Raw genomic sequence first — 24,881 nt, 5'->3', positions numbered from 1 at the left:
CAGCAAAGCTCAAAACAAAATAGGAATATCTCTAATGTCAAGTAGTGCCATTTTCTATCCCTCTACAGGCTAAGATTTCAGAAAGAAGAGAAAGGGCTTTTTCATATTTTAGAATTGAGTTGATTGGGAAATGAATTACTTTTATCATAAGAGCTGGTCCAAGGTTATCAAAGCCCTTGATACCCTTTCTCTTGTTTCATTTGCATGAAATTTCTTGACGGTTCTAAAAAAGCATGTTATGACAGATGCAGCATAAATTTATAAAAGCTCAAGTTACAGAAATCCTGCCTGGCGTATCTGTTTTGTTTAAGACAGGAATATAATTTCAGAGACAAGACTGTGAGACTCTGGGGTTACTTTCAGAGATTATAAAAAAGAAGGCATTCATGGAATCAGACCCCATACTACCTATATCTTGACAATCTCAAATGATATAGTTCCTTTTGTTTCCCTGCAAAAGATAAATAAATAAAAATAAAAGAGGATCTAAAATTTTCACCTTCTCTGAAATACACATGCGTCTCAAATGTACAAATCTGCCCCTGGATGTCAGGTGGGCTTCTTGGATGGCTCAATAGGTAAAGAATCTGCCTGCAGTGCAAAAGACTCGGGGGACACAGGTTCCATCCCTGGGCCGGGAAGATCCCCTGGAGGCAACCCACTCCAGTATTCTTGCCTGGAGAATCCCATGGACAGAGGAGCCTGGTGGGCCACAGTCTATAGCACTAAAAAGAGCTGGACACAACTTAGCAACTAAACACATACTGGATGTCAGGTAAAGAACCAAACCTGGATATGCATTAATCTGAGATTTAAACAACAGAAATGAAGACAACATTCAAAAAGCAAAGTCCAAATATGGAAACGGCTCTGAGGTTAGGTCATTACTACACTTGTTGTTTAGTTGCTAAGTCGTGTCTGACTCTTTTGTAACCCAGGCTTCTCTGTCCATGGGATTTCCCAGGCAAGAATCCTGGAGTGGGCTGCCATTCCTTCTCCTAGGGATCTTCTCAACCCAGGGATCGAACACACATCTCTTACCTTGGCAGGCAGATTCTTTACCAATGAGCCACCAGGGAAACAACATTATTACACTGCAGCACCCTAACTGCCAAACTAATTTGTTTTCATGACAACCAAACAACAATCTTCATATGATCAAACTAATAGTGTCTACGCCTGCTTGAACTCCAAGTTCCTTTTAGAAGGTCCTGTGGAATACATGAAATGCATTAGTCAAATACATTTCAACTCTAGACTCTCCATTATTAAAATATGAACTAGGAAACTGCAATGTAATTATCTATAACTTAATATCATGCATTATACAGGAGTTAATTTTTTCCTGTTAATTAGGAAACTATCAAACAACTATAAGTGTCTCATTCATATGTGAAAAGAAGTGAGCAGTTGGGGCTATTATTAATTTCCATATCACCTGAAGGCAGCTACACTTTTGACTTTATAATATCAATAAGAGGCTCATTTTAGTTTGGGGGTTTAAATTAAAATGTCGATAGAAGCCACAAGGTGAGTCTTTTTCCATATGGCATTGTTAAATTCCACATGACCTTTTTCAAAGCTTCTTTGCGTTCCACACCTGATCCAGTGTCTGTCTGCTGTCTAAGACCACACATCTGAGTGCACCAAGCCCAAGTTCCCTTCCCCACCTCACAAAGCACATTCACAGGAAGCACGGAAGACGACAAAATCCTTCATAGTGATCACAGACTGTCCAGAGAAATTTGTCAGGGTAAGGAGGACTCCGTTCCTATACCGAAAAATTATTTATCTTCAGACCCAGTGTCCCTAGAGAAGAAAGTATATCTCTGGCTTTCACTCAGATACCAGAGGCCCCAGGACGTGAGGGGGTGTTGCATGCTGCTTTGGTTCATTTGCAGAATGATCCTAAGAAGGAAAGCTGACTCAAGCCCGTAAATTTAAATTCTGGAATGAATGGAACTGCATTAGACCCAGAAAAGTGTTCCAAACATGCAACTTACTGTAAAGTTAGCCTAGAACCCGAGTCAGAAACTCAGATCCCCTTCATTCCTTGGAAGACTGTTTTGCTTATCCATTTAATAGATGGCTTTTGGAAAGTATTTATTTGTTTATTTGGCTGCACGGGTCTTAGCTGTGGCATGTGGGATCTGTAGCTGTGGCATGTGAACTCTTCGTTGCGGCATGCAGGATCTAGTTTCCTGACCAGGGACTGAAGCTGGGCCCCCTGCATTGGGAGTATGGAGTCTTAGCCACTGGCTCATCAGGGAAGTCCCTGATAGATGATTTTAAATACCAAGATGTAACTAAAGTCACAAATACTTAGGGAAGAGGCTAAATGAGTAACACTAAGGTATAAGAGGTGTGACAGACTTGTTTAATGACACCTCAGCAAACTCAACACACAATTTCAAATCCCAGAGGCACACTTTGTACTTTGGTCTTGATATTAAAGGAGAGAAATGGCTTTATAAATACATCATGTATGTGCATGTGAAACCAAATCTTGTGAACGAATTGAATTTTTAGTATTAAAAGGGCACTGAAAACTGGCGCCTGCCACTTAGCCAAGGGTTCTGGCTGAACTTTAGCATAAGAAATCTAGGTTGCCAGGTTCCGGGCGCACACAGCTGCTCACTGGTCTCTTCAGCAGTCACAAGAGATGGAGAGGACACGGTCTAGAGTCAGGTCTGGAGGCTCCCTCTCAGCTAAAAGCCAGATTTATCTCTCATAAAATCCTAATCGAAGACTCACATGAAACCATCTCCAAAAAAGGCCTTAGATTCAAAACTTGATGAGTTTTGATTTATCATCAGCAGACATCATCTTTTCCCTTGTTTCTAACTGTAATAAATCCCTAAATTTACACTCAAAGCTACTGCAATTATCAAAGTATTGACAAAAAAAAAAAAAAATACCCAAACTTTCCAAACATTTTCTAAAAGTTGCAACATGGTGTTTACCAATCCTTGGTACTAAGACAGACGAACTGCCCACATTAAATTTAAATTGTCCCTCTAAACCCAAGGCATGTACAAAACACGCCTCTAAAAATACTCTGTATTAACGAGTTCCATTAAATCTGACAATAAGAACTCCAATTAGCTTACATCATTACCGTTCTTAACTTTCTATGAGCTCTTAATGCTTTTAACACTCTGCACCCTAAGCAAATACTGTAAAATAAATAATAAAGTCACAAAGCAATTAGTTGGACCATTACAGAAATATTTAATTAGACCATCAAAAAGGCCTTAAATCCATTTACAAATAAGAAAGCTGAAAACCAAGTCTAATTGCCTTTACTATAAAATTTCATAACTACACAGTCTGTGAACAAAATTTATATTAATATTAACCCAAAAACTCAGAATAAATACAGCTATAAAGGATGAATATTGTTAACAACTGAATGTGTTTAGCCTATTCTTTAAAACTTAATACTGTAGCCTACAGCTTTGGTACAATCATCTATTTTATAATCCACTCAGACACCTCCCCAGTAAATGACAGATTTATTCGCCATTCACCAGGTGTATGTTCTTCAGACACCAAGTAAAAATGCTATTTTTTTCTTAACTGGAAAAAACATTTTAAGTTTTGAGATTATAGTTAAAGCAAATGTACTACTCACTCGTTAGCCCTATTAACTAAATGCCAACAAATTGAGAGGTAATTCCTTTTTTCTACTTTGTTGACTTCTGGGTCAACAAATTCATCTAAATAGAAATTACTACAAATTCCATATAAAATACTATGCATCACAGTTAATGATTCTTTGTCAAAAAAGATCAACAGAAATTCAGGCATCTATAAAGAAATTATGGAAAAATAAATTATACTCTTGTACAAAAACATGCTTCATCTTTGATGGCTATTTCTTATACACAAAGGTGAGGTCTGGGGAGAGACACGGGGTGGGAGCAACTTCTGGTCTGTGATCTGAGAGTCCTGCTCAGGAATCTCTAGCTTATACATATAATTCCCATGATAGTAATTCATGTGGGTTACAGCAGATTATTTCTGTACAGGTGCATGTTACTCGTAAATAATTTGTGTCTAAGTTACAGAAGCCCATTTAAGTTAGCTTAAGCAAAATGGCATTTATTATAAGGATGCAAGCAAATGCCATAGAACCTAATTTGCAGGAAGAATGGGTAGGTCTCTGGGAAATGAGAAGGTTCTCAGGCAGAAGTAAAACTGTTTCCTGGGCTCATCCTTCTCTGAACACCCTTCACCTCTGCTTCTGTGAAGAAAGTCCATCTTATTCCTATCTCTGATGACTGGTCTCTTCACCAAGACTTCTAGGTTTTCCTCTGTTTGCCCTGTAAGTCAGTTCAGTTCAGTTGCTCAGTCATGTTCGCCTCTTTGCGACCCCATGAATCACAGCACACCAGGCCTCCCTGTCCATCACCAACTGCCGGAGTTCACCCAAACTCATGTCCATCGAGTCGGTGATGCCATCCAGCCATCTCATCCTCTGTCGTCCCTTTCTCCTGCCCCCAATCCCTCCCAGCATCAGGGTCTTTTGGTCCACAAACTTCTAGAATCTAATGCCTGATGATCTGAGGTGGAGCTGATATAATAGTAATAAAAATAAAGTGCACAACAAATGTATTGTGCTTGAACGATCCTGAAACCATCCTGCCAACGCCTGTCTATAGAAAAACTATCAAATTGTTAAAGTTGAAGACTGCCACTAAGTGACCTTGATGCTTAGAAAGCTGATCATGGTGTCATGTCTACAAACCACCTCTAGAGGACAATGCCATGTGACTCAAAGGTCCCAGGACCAAGGCTGGGATTAGTCTAGCTCAGATACGGCTGCTCCTATCAGCTGTGTCCGTGGGACAGGGCCATGCCTTCCCCCATGGAGAGAGACAGACACCAGGCTGTGGCCTCAGGTCCGTCTGAGACAATGCTATCCAGAGGATGACATTAACCACTGGCACATACAGGGACACAGAGGGAGAGAGGCTCAGGCAGGTGCAACCTGATCCCTTCCCTAAACTTTAATTCTGCTGCCTTTCACGGTGATGATGACCACTCAAGAGCTCACCTGCGCAAGCAGAAGTGACAGTACCGCAGCCCACTCTGGCACCCCAGCCTTGGCAGCTGGGGCCTCTGTCAATGTCTGGCAATTCTGAGACCCCTCAAGACAGGCCCCATGTGTGGAAGCTAGGAATTGTTCTGGGAGGGAAAACGAATATGAAGACAAGATGAGACAGCTTCAGCTTGAAGATTCAAGTAAAAAATAACAGGACTCTTCTGCTTATACAAATGAACATCTAGGCAAGAATCGTAATGGACGCAGCGGGAGGGAGAACACTGTCAAACTCCAAATTCTGAACCAAGAAGATCCTCTTAAAGCCCAAACAAGAATGTTTCTAGGGCAACTGAATAAGGCTTCTTTGTAATACAAAGTAAACATAAGAATACACGCCATCTTAGTATAGTAACTACTTCCTTCTCGTCCCCAAATCTACAGTTCCTACCTGCCCCCTTCTCCACCACCTGCACCCACAACTGCCCCCCAGCCTGCCAAAGTCCTTCCTCTGACGATGAGCCCCAAGGTGCATTCTCCTCCACAAGCTTCTCTTTTCCACTTTCCAGGTACAATTCACTCTATTTGAATCTTGTTGTTTAGTCACTAAGTCATGTCCAACTCTTTACAACCCCATGGACTGTGGCCTGACAGGCTCCTCTGTCCATGGGATTCTCCAGGCAAGAATACTGGAGTGGGTTGCCATTTCCTTCTCCAGGGGATCGTCCCCACCCAGGGATCGAATCGGTGGCTCCTGCACTGGCAGGCAGATTCTTCACCACTGAGCCACCTGGGAAGCCCTCTTTTTTAATACTTAAGGTGTAATATTAGTTTCTTCACATTCACCTGGTTCCACAAACTAGGCTGCTCCTTTCCCGGTGACGCAGCCTGCATTCTTACCAGCTTTGCTTCAAGACCAAAAACAATGCAAGACACTGACAAAGTCTAAGTGGCTTTTAGATGAGTCACATAAATAAAATAAACTCAAGAAAGGCTCAAGGAAATGTATAAACAGTAGTTTCATAACAGGTTTCAAAAGGAAGGAAAGGGAAGCCCAAGCTGCTTCCTTAACTTGGAGGCTGTGAGGATGGAGGCGAGCTCTTTTGTGGTCCTGGTGCGAGACAGGTGAAGAACCTGGAAAAAAAGCCTGTTCCTGTCTCCTGGGAAAGATAAACCCACATCAGGACCAGCCCAGACCTGCTCTCTGAGTTCTCTCAGTGCTGCTGCTGCTGCTGCTAAGTCACTTCAGTCGTGTCCGACTCTGTGCGACCCCACAGACGGCAGCCCACCAGGCTCCCCCATTCCTGGGATTCTCCAGGCAAGAATACTGGAGTGGGTTGCCATTTCCTTCTCCAATGCATGAAAGTAAAAAGTGAAAGTGAAGTCGCTCAGTCCTATCCAACTCTTAGCAACCCCATGGACTGCAGCCTACCAGGCTTCTCTGTCCATGGGATTTTCCAGGCAAGAGTACTGGAGTGGGATGCCATAGCCTCTCCATCTCTCAGTGCTGCTGGGCTCAAAACCTTCAGGCATGAACTCTCCATACGAGGACTTTAGACCCAGCAAATACCGCACTGCTCATTCAACTACTGTCTCTCCACTCTAGCCCTCCTTTCTTTTGACCCTGGCTTCAGGAACTCTCTCAACTTTTCTCCCTGGACAACTGTCTCCCCTTTACGCTTTGCCAATGGGAGGCACGCAAGAGAGGCAGGGAGGCTGACAGGAGAGATTCCCTGTTTGCTTGCTGTCTGGTGAAGGCCCTTCACCACAGCAGCATGGATGGTTCCAGAAGCTAGCATTTACCCCACTCAGCCCCCACCCTCATTCAGCGTCATGAAACTCAAGAGAGACAGGAGGCCAGGGCCCCCACCAGGCTGCCCTTGTGGTCTGAACCCGGAGATGCAGGCCCCCTGTGAGCTGCCACACTCTGATAACCCCAGCTCTTCCTGTGGCCACTCCCCGCCCCAGGGGTGGGAGCTCTTCTTTGAACCACTCAGTTTTCTCAAGATCCCCACTGGGTTTGGTTACTTCTCCACTGTGAGACCTACTGCTCACTGCTGCTATGAGAACCTTTCGCTTACTCCTCCAGTGACCCATAACCCTCTCTGCATGGTTGATCACCTTCGCCAACCCTGAAAAGGGCAGACCTCCTCCACGTTTCTGACCTAAAACGTCAAGGCACAAAGAGGAGGGACTGTTCCAGTTAGCAGGAAAAAAAAAAAGACAAGAAACCATTTCATCTATTAACAATCCAACAAACAACAGGTCAAGATTTTAATAACTCATAGTAACTCAACGTGACAGCAAACTTCCTGAAGGCTTGTGTTAAAAAGTGCTGCTTGGTGGGTGCCTAAGTAAGACCTTGTCCTGTTGATGCGAGCTCAGCAGACAAGCCTGAGAGTCTCAGAACCAACAGTTAATCCAGTGACACAAAAAGTAACAGATTTTAGGGACTTCCCTGGCGGTCCAGTGGTTAAGACTTTCCCTCCCAGCTCAGGGGAGGGTGGTTTCGATTCCTGGTAGTAGAGCTAAGATTCCCATATGCCTCCCAGCCAAAAAACCAGAACATAAACAACAGAAACAATATTGTTACCAAATTCAATAAAGACTTTAAAAAATGGCCCACATAAAAAAAAGTAACAGATTTTAAGTTTGGGTCAGGAGATTCCCAGAGAAGGAAATGGCAACCCCCTCCAGTATTCTTGCCTCATGGGGTTCAAAAGAGTTGGACACGACTTAGTGACTAGATACCAGATACCAAAACCAAGATGATCTTTCCAGGGAAGGGGAAGTTAGGGAGGCCTGAAGGTTGAGTGACAAGTGGCTTTTGACCCCTGTTTTACAACTTTATCATCAGAAAAAAGCACATTATTATTCTGTGGCAAAGACCACTATTCCTCCCAGTTTCCTTTCTCTTCTTCCATCTCATTAATTCATTCCTAATCTCGCAGTTTCATCCATGTTTGTGGCTATGCAGACTACAGATACATTCCCAGCATCTCTCAGAGTGAGGACACTCGACCAGCGGGACGTAGCTGAAGGTGATGTTACAGATGGAGCAGCCACCCCTTTCTGGTCCATCCTTCCTACTCTGGGGACTCAGACCACGAGTTAACGACCGAGCCACAAGGCAAAAGGGGCACTGATGCCAACGACGTCATACAGGGCCAACCAAGAGTGGCTGGGTCAGTGTGGGTATTTATGTAGCTGGGAAAAGTCCTAACTTTTTAGACTTCTGTTACACTAGTCAAATCTGTATTTTGATATAAACCCTAAACATCTAAGCACCAGCCTCACATTCACATGGAGCCAGGGGAGCCCTCCCCTTTCCCCGGGACAGCTGGGAAGATGGCAGGAGCCCTCTGTCTCAGAGACCGCCAGAGGCTCTGTGCACACTGAACAGGTACTGAAAACGCTCAAGACGGATGATGCTAATTTTCAAAACAGAACTTCCCTGGAGCAAAGGAAGAATATCTGTGACTACTGCAGGGAGTTTTCAAAATAAAAGGTGGTGCTTTTGGTGTGAACCTTATTAGCCGCATATTTTAAAATTAGAAGCTTCAGTCAACCTTGCCTATGTAAAAAAATGTATCCACCAACTATTTATAATGTGGCTTTGATTTTCTGTGCTTGCAAAATGTCTATAAAAGTATTTATTTGGTTTAGCGGACCTGCTTTGATTATTTTCATGATATGAAATTAGTTCCCAGGAACTGAAACATAACTTATATGCTAGACATCTAATTCCACATGAATAAAATCTAATATGGGTTATACCTAAAACCATGTGTCTAACAACCCAAGTCAAAGAACCCCTTGTGTTGGGATTCCCTGGATAAAATAAATTCTTAAATATAAATACTCAGACTTATCAGGCTGCTGAAGCAATGGGGCAAGACGTAGGACAAGCCAAGCAGGGTTGTTCTAAGAGACTTCCTTGAACTGGTCGCTAGGATTTTTCTGTAATTGTGAAGTATGTGCTGCATATGAGAATTTAACAACAGAACTGAAATCATGTTTGATGAATAATACAGCAGGATCAGAGAGCTGTCGGAGAGCAACACAGGAGCTCACCAGAGTTTCCTAAGATGATCACGGGGTCCTCGGGTCTGAGGACCGAGGATGAAGTGCAGGCACCACCCACAGACAAGGAATGTTTGTCACTGGAACAGAAGCTTCTAGAAGGGCTCAGGCCTGTCTTCTCCAGCCAGTAAGACGCGGCTGATGAGCAGGAGACCAAGTTGTTATTATTATTTAGTTGCTCAGTCATGTCCGACTCTTTGGGACCTCATAGACTGTAGCCTGCCATGCTCCTCTGTCCATGGGATTCTCCAGGCAAGAATACTGGAGTGGGTTGCCATGTCCTCCTCCAGGGGATCTTCCTGACCCAGGGATTGAACCTGTGTCTCCTGCATTGGCAGGTGGGTTCTTTACCACTGGTGCCACCTGGGATGCCCCATGCAAGGACTAAACAGGCATAATTCTCATTTTTAAACATTCCTAGTATGGGGAACAATATTTGAGAAAAATCAGAAGTGGCGGAACTGAATCAGTAAAAAGAAGAATTGGTCTTTACAGCACAGAGACAACAGGACCAAGATCAGTAAAGTTAACGATGCATGTACTAAGCCTCATGATTAACCCCACGGTGGTGACTTCAAGTTCTTAACGCTCATTCACTACAGTGGAGGTTTAAAAGCTCAGACTGCTCAGGAACCACAGCTCAAAACTATGTGTGGACGGTGCCAGGGGAGAAAGTGCGGGAGACAGCGGGGTGCGCATCCAGCATAGATCAGAGGCTTGTCCAGCTGTGTTCGCCTTCCAATCACTTCTGTGTTTCTCCATCTAACTGTTGGGTTAGCCAGGATGCACCCAAAATTAGTTAAACAGCAACTTTTATAAAGCATCTAAAAACTCAGAATCATAGCAATGCTTTTTTATTTTTTGGTAAGGGGCAGGTGGAAAAACAACCCTGCAAATATGATTATACACGATGATGTCAGATCTGTGATTCCCAGCACACTGGCATTTCTTTTTTCTTCCTAATATCCTCTTTCCCATAAATCACCCCCATGCTAAAATGACCAGCTGTTAAAAGATTAGCTTACAGAACTATATCCTAGAAACGATATATAAATTGAAATATTTCGACAGTAAAATTTTTAAAAAGGCAATCCACAAAGTAGCGCATATATGGTCTACCCCTGTGCTCTGCTCAGTCACTTCAGCCGTGTCCAACTATTTGTGACCCCATGGACTGCAGCCCGCCAGCCACCTCTGTCCACGGGATTCTCCAGGCAAGAATACTGGAGTGGCTTGCCATGCCCTCCTCAAGGGGATCTTCCCCACTGAGGGATAGGATCCAGGTCTCCTGAATTGCAGGCAGATTCTTTACCATCTGAGCCACCAGGGAAGCCTCGGATCATTGCAAAAACACAAAGCTGTTGAACCTTCTGACCCTAAACAGAGCTTGTTTCCTGCTTGCCGGTTTATGCCACACACGTTCTTTTTTTGGGAGGGGAGGCAGATTTTTCTTTTCTTTTTAAAAATTTATTTTTAATTGAAGGACAATTGCTTTATAGTATTATGTTGGTTTCTTCCATACATCAACATGAATCAGCCACAGGTATACATATGTCCCCTCCCTCTTGAACCTCTCACCCCTCTAGTTGTTACGGAGCCCTGGTTTGAGTTCCCTGAATCATACAGCAAATTCCAGGTTCTCTATTTCACACATGGTAATGTATGTTTCCCTTCTACCCTCTCCATTTGTCCCACCCTCTCCTCTCCCCTTGTGTCCCTGCCACCCCTCACCCCGCCCCGTGTCGTGTCTACAAGTCTGTTCTCTATGGACAGACACGTTCTGATCAGAAGACAGGAGCCAGGCTTTGCGGTTGCACCAGGAAATAAACCTCCCCACAGCACAGACATGGCCTCCACTACCTCCTGGTAACTCATCTCAGAGAGCAGTTCTAAGCTGAGTATGCCTGGGCTTCAGGTCTGTTCTGCTTGTGCCAAATACCCAACACGTTTCAATCCCTTACACTGCCTGGGACAGGAAGCATTTACGAAGGCTTATAAATCATTCAGCTGTAGTCCCTGTATTCTGAGACCCTCAGGGAAGTCTCTCAGTGAGTAACTGCAGTCATCCAAATCCTAAAGGATGCTAGCTTCCCCCTCTACCTGCCCCCACAAAGTGAGCTTTCCCTACCTTTCTTTCTGGGGCTCATTTTCCTTCACTCCAGCAGCCAGGCAGGCATCTAAGAGAGGGGTCAACATCCCAGGAGCCCATGTGCCCACCATCCAGTCGCTGGACACTGTACATTCTCCAGGTAGACAAATGGGATTCCAAGTGGTGGTGAGCAGACAGGAATGCAGGTTTCTCTTGCTTTCTGCTTCACCACAGACCAGTCAAAGCCTGCTGGTTTTGTCTGTTGTTTTAGGGTGTCAGTCATCAAACAAAAGCAGCTATGAGGAGCAGCACTGGCCCCTAGATTTAAGAAATAAGTAAATCGAATACATATCTAAATGGAAGGGACTAGAAATAAGTCCAGGACCAGACTTAATAAGCCGTTGCACATTTTCTGATCTTTCTTTTTTTTAACTCATAGACTCTGACAAGTGGACTCATGTCTCATCATCTGATGAGAGATGGTGTGCATGGAGAGAAGTGGATTGAAACCTTCACTTGCAGGGTGTTAACACGCTAAAGCATCACAGTATGGTTTTCATTTCTTTTTTTCAATAACGTTATCAAGTAATGGTGCATGTTCCACTTGGTAATTTTAATTTCATTTTACTTTCATCACTGCAGATATGAGGCAGTTTTAAATGAAGCCCATGCCAACCAAGGAAAATCAGCAGTTCTTTGGCAGAAAGGAATCTCCTGCAAGAATGCTGAATCTTTCCTGTTACTTCCGTTTCTGGTCAATAGGTCACAAGAGGCAACAACTTCTTAGAGCATCTTGTCAAAAAGTGAGGCATGTAAGAGCTGTGGGAAGAGGCTGCACAGCAGTAACAGAATGAGCAGAAAGGTGTAGAAAAGGGTTGTCTCTAAACTTAGAAATGAAATTTTAATTTTTCATTAGCACTGACTCATCACGAGAATTATGGGTGTAACTGTGCAGGCTGGGTTATCTTAATTAAAAAGAACTGGGTATTTTCAGAAAATGTGATCTCTGTGTGTTAGAAAATTCTGAGTAAGCCTGCTGGACTTATCATTCAGAGGCAACATGCTGGGTGCCCAAATGGCAGGCTGGGGTTTTCTAGCTACTCTGTGGTCAAGAAAACATATGCCTGACATTTTTAACCTTGAAGGAATTATTCTCATATTCAGTACCCACTGGAACCCAGAAACACTGATCAACTTCTCCACAAATGTCTCAACCAAAGAAGGAAATATTCTGTCCAAGGGAGGAAAACCTAGTTGAGTAAATTTATTTTCATGAAAAAGTGAAAGAAATAGTAGGAAAGGCATCATAATTCATTAGAAAATAAAGATAGTGAACATGAATATATTACCTCTGCTGTTACTTTAAGTTTGCTTTTCTATAAGATTAAAAATCTATTCCTCAACTGTCATGACAATGTCCTTTCAGGTACTGTCTGCATTTTATCAGCCCTTTGAAGTCATAAATCACTACACAAGATATGTCTGCTTTCAGACACAAGTAGCTGGTATTTAAGCCAAGAAGGAGATCCAAATCAGAATACAAGTTGCAACCCACTCTCTTTATCTTTGGGAAGTGATTTTTTTTTTTTTTTTTTTTGCACCAGAGAACAAAGACTTTAGCATTGACTTTTCCTCTTCATGTTGCCAGTTAATTGAGCAGAGGTCGAGGATGATAACTGCCTCTAGGGAAACAGGCCTGTGCACTGCAAAACGGTGTACTAGACTCTGCTGTGGCTTTCTTCCCTCAGGCCCAGGTACGGCTGGTACTCTTCCAGTGGCAGTAATTCATGGAAAGGAAAATGCAGACAGGTTCATTACAGCCGTCCTCAGATTTCAAAGGTGATGATGAAGAGAGAATCTAAGAGTACCCGTGCAGAATACACACGCTCTGGCTCACTCTTCAGGCCATGCCAGCGCTTCTCAAGCCAAGAGGCAGGGAGGACCTGAGGAAAGCAGGGCCTCTGGGGCTCCACCATCCTTGCAAGTTTGAGGTTGCTTTTCAAAGTTTTCCAGGTTAACAACTGTGTTTATGTGCCCTCTACTTTATTTATTTTATCGAAAGTCTTTTTTATTTTATATTGGAGTATAGTTGATTAACAAGCTTATGTTAGTTTCAGGTATACAGCAAAGTGATTCAGTTATACATACACAAGTATCTATTTTTTTCAAGTTCTTTTCCCATTTAGGTTATTCCAGATTACTGAGCAGAGTTCCCTGTGCTATACTATAGGTCCTTGTTGGTTATCCGTTTTAAATATAGCAGTGTGCCCATGGAAGGAAAGCTATGACAAACCTAGGCAATGACTTCAGAGACATCACTTGGCCGACCAACGTCCATATAGTCAAAGCTATGGATTTTCGGTAGTCATGTATGGATATGAGAGTTGGACCATAAAGAAGGCTGAGTCCCAGAGAAATGATGCTTTCAAACTGTGGTGCTAAAGAAGACTCTTGAGAGTCCCTTGGACAGTGAGGAGATCAAACCAGTCAATCCTAAAGGAAATCAACCCTGAATATTAGTTGGAAGGACTGATGCTGAAGCTGAAGTTCCAATAATTTGGCTACCTGATGCCAAGAGCCGACTTACTAGAAAAGACCCTGATGCTGGGAAAGACTGAAGGCAAAAGAAGAAGAGAGTAGCAGGGGATAAGATGGCTGGATAGCATCACCAACTCAATGGACATTAGTTTGATCAAACTCTGGGAGGTAATGAAGGACAGTGGAGCCTGACATGCTGCAGTCCATAGTGTCCCAAAGAGTCAGACACAACTTAAGAGACTGAACAACAAGTGTGTACGTGTCGATTCCAGCCACCCACTCTATCACTCCTCCTCCCCAGATCCTTACAGTTACTTTTTTTAACTTTTTATTTTGTACTGGGGTATAGCTGATTAACCATGTTGTGATAGTTTCAGGCGAACAGTGAAGGAACTCAGTCGTACATATTCATGCATCCATTCTCCCCCCAAACTCCCCTCCCATCCAGGCTGCCACACTTACATTTATAGAAGTTATATGTGTCATGGTTTGGAGCTAAATGATAATTACGAAAAGAAGAGTACCTCAATTTCATACTGAAAATGTACTCCTTTAAAATACCAAGGTACTTGGAAGCCATTCTCTTTTATTAGTACATTTTTGGAATAGAGAATTTTAGAAAACTATTTGCTAAAAGCATTATTCTCTTGACCACCCACTAAGCTCCCTGGACTGTAAACAAATTTATTTTAATTGACCACCACAATGGAAACACTCTCCTGCAAACTTCTTTTATAAACACTGGATTTCGAATTCCCCAAGTCCATCATGAAGAGCAAGTTAATGAAACTGCATGCCTGTATTTCCCCATTCTACCAAGTCTTTGCTTAAGCACTAAAATCTAATTATATATTTTACATGATCAAAATTTCCAATCTTGACAGTGATCATTTAGCTTAAAAAACTAAACCCTCTACCATAGTAGAAAAATCTGCATGTATAGTGAGATTTCAGTCTTTTCTATTCCATTATTCTAAAAAAGCACGTTGTCATCATTTGTTCTGTACCATAAATGAGCTTATTTGCCAAAATATCAAAAGGATTTTTAAATGCATTTTAAACACCCTGGCAAGAGTTAGTAGATTTTTGAACATGGGGTTTTAAGCACTTTCTTTTACAGAAAAGATGTAAAATCCTACGGATTGTCAAGGTAAAAACACTAAGACTTACATGGGACACCTTGCTGTGTTAGAGACTATGAGACAAACTGTCAGATTAAATTTTAAGAAGCATAATGATCAAATTGTCTATAAGCTATGGTAAAATACTAAATTTCGTGATGAAGTACTGGGAAAACTGGGTTGGATTTAAATTATCCCAGGTAAGCAGAATTAAAACCTCTATCTAATAAGTCAAGAATTGCAGAAAATGTCTCATATAAGTTTTCAAATGGCTGTATAAAGTAGTCCTTTGATTTTTCAGATACAAGAGCCATGACTAACCAACAACTCCAGTCCAATATAACTTATCACAGGGTAAATTTTTATAGGCAAACATTTTCCATCACAAGCATATTTTTTCTTAGCAGCAATAAACAATCAAGCAAACAAAAATATCTTAATTAATTTAACCCCACTAGGTCTTCAAGTCATTTTTGAAATGTTTAGACAAGTGACTAATGAGCCATAAATCTAAAATAGCCATGGAATCTCCCTTCCAATTTTCCATACCTGGACATCTTTATCCAGGTACCTTGGATATATTCTAGCAAAATGAGGCTCGCATGACTCAGTCAAGTATAGGGACCATTTTGGTTTCTTCTGGGGGGATAAAGGAGCTATTTTATAGGATAAGAGATATTAATAATATATATGAAATATTTGGGGCTCCCAGGTGGCTCAGTGGTAAAGAACCTGCCTGCCAATGCAGGAGACGTGGGTTTGATCCTTGGGTCGGGAAGATCCCCTGGAGAAGGGAGTGGCAACCCACTTCAGTATTCTTGCCTAGAGAATCTCAGGGACAAAGAAGCCTGGTGGGTTACAGTCCACAGGGTCGCACTGAGTCGTATTTATAACGACAAAAACTACAAATGCAAAACCGATGTGTAAGCTAGATAATCACTGAATGCGCAGGTTACTACTGAGCAGAGTAACATCCCTCCAAAGGACCAAATGTATTCTTAAACCCAGGGACCCAATAAAAGATTTAAAAAAAGAGAGATAAGGTCATCTTTGCTGTACTATTCTCATGCAGAACGGCTCCCAACAGTATGTGATTTAATTTTAATTCATCCAGTTTAAAATATTCTTGGTAATAACATATTCCGACTGCTTGGCTTGGAAGCCTCTTAGCAGGCTCGTTGGTATTGATATAATGCTGTAGCTAATTGTACCTTCTAGATTTGGGAGACCGGGCTGTTCTGCGGCAATTCTACAAACCTAATTAGATAATGCAAAGTTAATTTTTTCTTCAAGTTTTGGTGTAGCGGTTCTTACACTCAGTGAGCTGGAACAAGCCTCTGTATTGGTGCGTTTAAATGCTTCTCAGGAGCCACTCTTTAAAACTCTCTGAAGGCCAGGGAGCCCAGGAGGGAATTTATAATGGTGCAGAAATGAGAATGTTTCTCGTTTTGAAATATTCAGGATCTTGGCAAATGAAGCAACTGCAAGTTAGTTCTCCCCTCTCCAGAAAAGACTGAAGGAAGCCTTGGGTAATTGCAGTTCAGCATATCTTAGTGCTGCTTTAGGGACCATGGGACTGAACCAGAATTAAACTGTAGAGTTCATTTCATAAAACTAGCACTACTGAAACTCTGAGCACACAGTTTTGTTATTGTTTCTTCCTTTGGTTACACATCAACCAAATTAATGTATTATTAAAAACATTATTAAAATTGCCTAATAGCCTCAATATAAAATTCCTTTCCTTCCCAATTCCAAATTTTAAAATGTTGTTCCAGCCACTGCTTTACAAGTTACTGGATTTCAGATTAAAAGACTGCTCCAAATGCCTAATAGGTATTATCATCATATTTTAATATAATGTATATGCACAGTATATATTATCAAAATTACATGACTGTGGTTCAGCTTAACATGTGTTACGTATGTGTCTATGTCTACACACGGGTCGGGGGTGGGGGGGGGCAGTGTGGAGAGGCTTCTAATTAAGGCAGAAGAGAGATAACCCCACTTCCCAGGTGGCTCAGACAGGAAAGAACCTGCCTGCCAATGCAGGAGACACAGGTTCGATCGCTGGATCCGGGAAGATACCCAGAAGAAGGAAATGGCAACCCATTCCAGCACTGTGCCCTGGAGAACTCCATGGATAGTATTCTTGCCTGGCAGGCTACAGTCCTTGGGGTTGCAAAGAGTTGGACAGGACTTTGTGACAAAACAACCAACCTACCTCATTTGTGGGCAGTCCCTCTCCAGTAGTCACACTTCTCCAGTAAAACCCTCCTCTCTGATTTGATCTGTCCTTTCCCCCTGGAAGGTGAGTGTTCCCCGCTTGAATGTTTCTCCTGAGCCAGTGTACCTGAGCATCCTGTTAACTGGATGCGCCACAGGCCCTCCTCACCCCAGGGGCCAGCAATCGGTGCAGGCCCCAGGGGCTCTTGCATCCTTTGTTCTCAGCAGTTCTGGTTGAGAAACACTCTCCAGGTCATCCTACCTCTGTCTATAGCATTGATTCCCACTCTGGGCTCTGTACAACCTGCAGACGCCCCAACTCCACAGACCTGGAATCACTTTAGGCCCAAAACACACAAATGTTTTATCTTCAGCCCCCAGTTCTACTCATCCTCTAGACCACAACTTTGCAGTCTTTGCAAAGACTCATCTTCTAGACCAGACTTTCAAAAATCCAGTCCCTAGACTAGCAGCTTCACCTGGGAACTAGTTACCATCGCAAATTCTCCACCCCACCCCGGACCTCCCGAATCAGAAAGTCTGGGCAGAAGGCCAGATGACCCGGGTTCTAACACACCCTATGGGCAATTCTGATGCCTGTTCAAGGTTGAGAACTGCTGCTTCAGAAGGTTTGTTCCTTTGGAGGAACCTGCATCCGATCCCCACCACCTCGGCCAGTGAGCGCACTCCTGCTCCCACCAGCCACACTGGTAATTCTATCGTCATCACCTTCCTCCCCACGCACTCGTTTTCCTGGCCCCCTCCTGTTTAGGGCTTGGCAGGAGCCACAGAGATAGTTCTCTCCTCACTGAAATCCGGCCTCGGCACTGTTCCCAGATCACCCTGTGGAGCCAGCTCGGAATGTTCACAGTATTCAGTGTTTCAGGCTCGGACTCTGTTTCTCTCTCCCGGTTCTCTTCCAGGCGCCTGTCCCCGGGGTCTGCAGAGATCCTTTCTGCTTCTGCATGCCCATTCCCTATCCCCGTGCACTTGACCTCCAACCCTCCCTCCCAGGGACCTGCTGTCTGACCGCCCGCCAGTCCACCCTAGGCTGGATGCCGCTTCCCTGAGACCTGGGACCCAGCAGCTACTGCAACCCTCCTTTCACCCTCTGCTACTGTTACTTGTGCATCTGGCCCACAGACTTGGCAGTCTAGGACCGCGTGTAGCACGATGACCACATAATTCCTCATCTGACCCAGAGCGTCCCTGAGGACACCTGGGTTCCTATCAAGTGCTGCCTGCCCACCAGACGCGCTCGTCACCACCATGCGGGTCTTCTGTCCACTTCTCATGCATTCTGGTCTCTTCCACCCTCAGAGCGGCCCTGCCTGTCCCCTGGGCCAGCCGGGCTCTGCCCAAAGAGTTGCAGCCAGGCATCAGCGACCATCACACCTGCCTTCTCCTGCCCCTGCCTCAGCCTGCACCACCTCACATGCTTCTCTCTACCTGAAATGAATGCTCCAGTATCTGTGGCCCCCTCCAGCACAGCACATGGGAGCTCATCCGTGTTGTTAAAATCTGCAGGGGGGTAGGGGGGCAGTGAGGGGAGGGGAAAGGGTTAGAGGGCACAGCTGGTCAGGACGCCTGAGAATGACTGTGTACATGACCTTGGGCAGGGTTCATGGCTCTGGAACTCAGGGGCCTCCCTTTTACAGTGAGGATTACATGAAACTGGGCTAGAGGGTTATTACTACAATTAACATCACACAGGACTGACTGTGTTATCTGTTATCACCATGCATTTTATTGCTTTAGAGAATCACCAATGACCAGGGCACAAGATGGTATTGAGGAAACAAGAGTTTGAATCTTCTAATCAGGGAGTCAGCAGCAGAATGTCACCACGCCCCAACTCCACCTTGGAGGCTTCCAAAACGCTGCTCTTCCTGCTCCACCAGTAACACCCCAACCCGGTTCCTTAGCCTCCCATTCAGCGCCTTCAGAATGTGGCCCAGACTTACTCTTCCAATCTTAGGTTCCACCACTTGTCATGAGTAAAACCAGCCTCCATTTGGTCTCACCAGATTCCTTGCATCCAGAACACTCTTCCCTGTGCAAACCCCACCCTGCGCCAGGTGGAGCCGAACACCGGGCTCCGGCCTCTGAGTACCCACGTCCTGCAGCTGTGGTGGGACCTCTGGGTGGGGGTGACACCCCCCTGTGGGTGCGAGGGGACGGAGCCTGTGTCCAGGACACCCCTACGTCTCCAGCGCCCAGCCGGGTGCCCAGGGCTCCTCCATTCACTATTTAGAGTAGATGGAAAGCTGGAGGTTGGGAGGTATGGTAAAAAGGCCTGATTCATGAATGAAAAGAAAACCGCTATTTTTTAGACAAATACCTTCTGTGTGGTCATTGGATCAAGACCTGAGTAACATCTTTACTACGTCAAAAGCTTTCCACCTCCTCTACGGCATCAAGTCTCTGACGCCTGGAGCGATGCCTGGCGCTGAGTAAATGCTCGGTAGGTATGTGGCACTCCTCCTGAGGGAGTGACTGCCGTGCTTACAGCGCAAACACTCTCCCAGCTCTGACGCTGTTAATATACCTTCCACCCTTTCACCCTTCCCTCTTCCACCTTACAGAACCCAAATATAAAAGCATTCCTGAGATTCCCTGGTGGTCCAGTGGCTAAGACTTTGAGCTCCCAATGCAGGGGACCAGGGTTCCATCCCTGGTCAGAGAACTAGATCCCACATACTGCAATTAAGACCTGACGCAACCAAAAAAAAAAAAAAAAATCATTCCTTTCATAGCTTCAGGCTGTGTCCATTCTACTCCAGAGAAATTTCAAATTCTTGATTTCACTAGTTTTCTTCTTCTGTCAGATTGTGCATTCGTTCTTCACGGATGAAAATTAGAATCCAAAATACGAACAAAGACAACAACTGAGGTTGAAGCTGAATAATCACAAACCCGGTTCCAATGTTCAAGAGCTGTTCAAATCTTGCTGACCAAGTTGTTTTTTTTTAATAACTCAAGTTGGAAATTACAAATGTTTACAAATGGCCCAAGCTCAGAACTCTGACGTTCATTAATGCATTACTTTGTCTCATCTCTAATTCACTATTAACTGATCTAATGCAGTCTTCACCAGAACCAAACTGAAGCAAGTACCTTATCTCCCTTTTCAAGCAGCTGGTCCCATCACAAAATAGTTTCCCAAATTCTATTTCCACGCTTTCTTTACTAGTAATTGTGCACTCCCTGAATGGCTGTTCTAAGCCTTTTCCACCTGTTAAGGAGACATCCTTTGACTGCTCCCAGAGTGAGGTGTCCTTACACAGACACCAGAGTAAGGAGGGGAAGGAACCAAGGCCATGGGGGTGCTCGAGTCTCTTCTTCAACTAGGATGTGATCCCTTTAGAGCAGAGCTTTTCCTGGAGGCTGTCTTGGTGCTCTCAGTGGGGTCTGGAGCAGGGGGTGGCGGTGTGTCCCAGAAATTAGAATTGTATTTTAGGTATTCATCCCTGAAAAATGAATGTACAATCCGACAGAGGAAGAAAAGTAATGAAATCAAGAATGTGAAGTTTCTAGAGCTGAATGGACACAGCCTGAGGCTGTGAGAGGAATGCTTTTATAGTCAGGGTCTGTATAGTGGAAGAGGGAAGGTGAGGAAGTAGAACGTGTATTAATAGCATGGACAGAGTATCTGCACTGTACTCACGGCAGTCACTCCCTCAACAGATGTGTCAAATACCCACGGAGTGTTTGTTAAGCCCAACCACTGCTCTAACAGGACTGATGTCTCACCTTCCACCACCGGATGGAAAATACTTCCACAGAATCGACAGACACAGAAATTCTTAGGGATGTCTGCAGTTCCAGGGCGCCCAGCCCTGCAGGGGAGAGACGTGGATGAGTGCTGCAGCACCGTGGAAGGGGAAGGAGAAATTCCACGAGCAGGAAACGTGACTCCTGCCTCTCAAAGACTCAGTGCTTCACAGGCACCTTTAAGAAATGCGACAGCTTCAGAGTCTCAACCCAGGAGAATGCATGTGTACACAAAACTGCATTAATTTCAGGAAGCCTGTAGAACCCAAACTTCTTGGACTTGGCAACATGGGAGGTTTTCACTGCAGTAGTGGGAGAGGAGAGCAAAACAGAGAATGAAAGCCAGTCTCGGGGCATTTCACACGGGCAACTGAAATAACAGTGACCTCTTCTGACGCTACACTTCTGCTAAGTGACAGCTCCATCCCTAATAAATGAGCTTTTGTTTGAAATAAAATATCATGGTCAAGGGCAGAATTTTTCTGGTTGCAGCTGATCACAGCTGAGATAAAAAGCTTTGCTAGGGTAGAACCTGACCAACTGGGTAGTCAATTCAGTCACAGCCTCATTAACCAAGGCTCCTTTCCACTGGTCTCAGTTTATCACATAAAACCTCTCCATCTAGCAACAGTTCTTGAATGAGTCCTACTCTGCACGCCCTGAACCTAATGGCATTAATAGTTTGACTTAAGCAACATTGGTACATACTGAGAACCACCAGTTCACATGTAGCTTCTCACCAGCACTGAATTTGTTATAGGAGAAGCACAGAAGATCTTTCAACATCTCCATTTTAGACCTTTATTTTTGGAGGCTAATGATTCAATGTTAAACACTCAGGGCTGGAACCTTGGAGAAATGGTCTAGGAGATACTGTAATTTATTTAATTAAAGGAACTGTCTACACTTTGGAAGTGCTAAACAGATGGTTGTAGTACAAGCTGACCTTAAAATATTCTGAGAACAAAGCTTAAAAAGATAAGCCTTCACATTAGAACTGCAAAATGTAACACTGGAATGTACAGATTTTGGTCTTCAGAACCTTCCATGTAATAAACAACCTGTCACTTTTCTATCACTTATTGGGTGCCTCTGGTCACCTTCCTTCTCCTTCACTCCCATGTGCAAACACCTAGTCCTGGTGCCTCTTCATCTCCATTGAATAGCTCTTGAATTAACTGACTTTTCTCCCCTTCCCCTGTCACTCTGCCAATTCCATCATCACATCCCACCCAGGCTATTATAACCTCCAACAGGAATTCCCATCTGCTCCTGCTCTAAACCAATACTGCCAGAGTGATCTCTTCAAAGCACAAATCTGATCGTGTCTCTCCTCTATATAAAAATCCTTCCATGAGCTTCATCTTTGGAGTTGATGGCTGCTCTAAAGACCTGATCCCAGGCCCGGTCTCTTTGCACCCTCACTCTTCATGTCCTAACTGTTGTTCAATTGCTCAGTCATGCCTGACTCGTGACCCCATGAACTGCAGCACTTCATGCTCCTCTGTCCTTCACTATCTCTTGGAATTTGCTCAAATTGCTGTCCATTGAGTTGGTGATGCCTCTAACCATTTCACCCTATTGCCCACTTCTCCTCCTGCCTTCAATCTTTCCCATCATCACTGTCTTTTCCAATGAGTCGGCTCTCTGCATCAGGTGGCCAAAGTAATGTTCTAACTCCACTGGCCTTATTCTACTTCCTCAGATCACCATGCTACCTCCTACCTCAGAACCTTTGCACATACTCCTCCCTCTCAGGCCTGCCCCCCTCCCACTCCCAGATCAACAGTGACTCTTCTTCAGATCCTCAGACTCTAACTCAAAGGCCATTTCTTCAGATAAGGCTTTCATGCCCAAGCATCACCATTTTGTTACCTGCTGTGGGTTTTTTTTTCCACAGCATGTGGCACAGTTTTTATTTATAGGTCTATAAAGTCTTGATTAATGTGATTTTTGACCCAGTAGCCTACATGATTCAAAAGTTTAGGGGCAAGGAGTATTTCCCTAAGAAGCAGCACCAGGACATAGAGGTACTCAAAAATGTTTGTTGAATAAATGAAAACTTACCCAGCAGAGTATGATTTGAATGGTAAGATCACATTTCACATCATTCACATCAGAGAAACAGCAAGAAGCCCAGAGATGAGAAAGTGAAAAGAAATGTGTTTCTGTTGTCTTGACCATAGGTGACCTGTTTTGCTGGGCAGATCTAAAGGAGAAGTAGTCCAGGGGAAAAAGCACCCAGCTGAAGCAGACTTTTGTGCCTTGAACACTGAAAGATTAAGGCAGGAAGCTACATGGGGTGAACCTGCTGGGACCAGCTTGCTAGAGTAGAGGCAGAATTTGTATTTGGTAAATGGGATTATTCCAGACTATCTCAGGTCATTTATCAGAATCCAGAAAGCCCTATAAATGGACCAGCATTAAGGAGAGGCAGATGTTTCACCATGGGTGGAGTATGTGTAATCATAAAGTAAAAGACCAGAAGGGGGAAGGGAAACTCAGGAGTCTTCCCTAAGTGAGATGTCCTTGGACAGCTGCATCTCAGAAGCTCTTACCTTAGTTTTGATTAGAACAGAGCAGTAGTACCTTATTTGCACTCTTACGACTTATCCACTGTATCTTCAACTGCTTAGTTAATATTTACCTGCAAACTTAATAAAGACGTTTGGCTCTCCAGATACATAAAGCAATCTTCTTAATTGTTTGAAAGTCTTACAAAGCTAGTTTTGGCAAAGCTAGTTTCTGTCTTTGTCAAATGACAGAAATTATTACTGGATCCACCGACAAGCTATATTCAATAAGCTGGACCAAAAATTAAGTTATAACCACCTCCTATAGCTATTAAATGAGCTCGTGGCCCAGTCCCTGTATTAGCAGTAATAAAAACATTTCAGTATTTCAGGACCTTGAGGCCGACACTCCATCACCCCTTTGTAAGATTTTGTCATCTGAACTACAACACATTCTGAATATGGCTAATTCTGTCACTCTTTCCTCAGTTTCTCCCCCAGGAAATGGTGTTTAAACGTCTCCAGCTGTTAAAGGCCATTTGTGATCACAAATACTTTCAAACAACTGCAGTATTCAGTAGTCTTTGGTAAGTTATTTTGAAAGCAAAATCATAAAGAGGTCACCATCACTCCACGAGAGCTGAGGGGCTTAAAACCACAAACACATTCAAAAGGAAAGATGGGTACTTTTTATTATCCTTAATTTAAATGACTTCAAGGGAAACCCCCCACCCCTCCAAGACGTTACAGAGATCTCAGTGCCGTTAAGTCTTCAAATAGACGCTACAACTTTAGAGTACATCTCTAGAGTAAATCTAACTCCAACACAGGGGCAGGAGCTGATAAGGAAATCTCTTCCTACGATTCTTAGTGTTGAAAGGATGCCTGCTCACTCAACTTCCAGACGCTAACTTTCCAGAAGGAAAGTTAATAAAGGCCACCCCTTGGATGCAATGCAGATGCTGTTTGCACGTCTCCCAGCCCACCCCACCGTCGGCCCCCGGCCCCGCCCCGCCCCGCCGCGGCCTGGTCGCCCCCCGCCCTCGGGAAGGAGGGGCGCGGCCGAAACGGGGGGCGCGGCCGCGTCGTTGGTCACCTACGTCCCGGGGCGCCGATGGAGCACCACCGCCGGGGAATGTCGGGCGGCGGACAGCGCGTCCGGAGCCCCTCGGCTCAAGTTAGTTTGGGCGCTCGTCCGGAGCCTGGGGAGGGGCGGGGAAAGGTGTTCCGGCCCGACGGGGCGGCCGCGGGAGGGGCTGCGGGACTGGGGGTTCCGGGGGTGGGCGAGGGAGGCCGGTCCCGGGCGAGGCCTCGGCCGCTCCTCGCCGGTCTCGGCGCCGGAGCCTCGGGGGCGGCGCTCTTCTCGGGGCCGGGGGCGGGGCCGCGCGCTCCCGTCCCGGCGGACGGTGGGGGCGCCGAGGGCCGAGCAGCCGGGGGGCGCCCGAGCCGCGCGGGGGAGGCGGCTGCCGGCCCCCGGGGCCTGGTCCGCA

At 44.6% G+C, this 24,881-nt stretch overlaps 1 protein-coding gene across 2 annotated transcripts in view; it reads right to left on the bottom strand.

Annotated features, from left to right (window-relative positions):
* The window catches only part of GALNT7 (polypeptide N-acetylgalactosaminyltransferase 7), a 132,983-nt gene that overhangs the window by 107,213 nt on the left and 889 nt on the right, over nt 1-24,881 (bottom strand). The gene's annotated exons all lie outside the window — the stretch shown is intronic.

Source organism: Oryx dammah, unplaced genomic scaffold (assembly GCF_014754425.2).
Source record: "Oryx dammah isolate SB20612 unplaced genomic scaffold, SCBI_Odam_1.1 HiC_scaffold_1, whole genome shotgun sequence".
In the NCBI taxonomy this organism is placed as follows: Eukaryota; Metazoa; Chordata; class Mammalia; order Artiodactyla; family Bovidae; genus Oryx; species Oryx dammah.
Note: the sequence above shows the minus strand (reverse complement) of the source record. Positions and strands in the feature narration are given on the sequence as shown.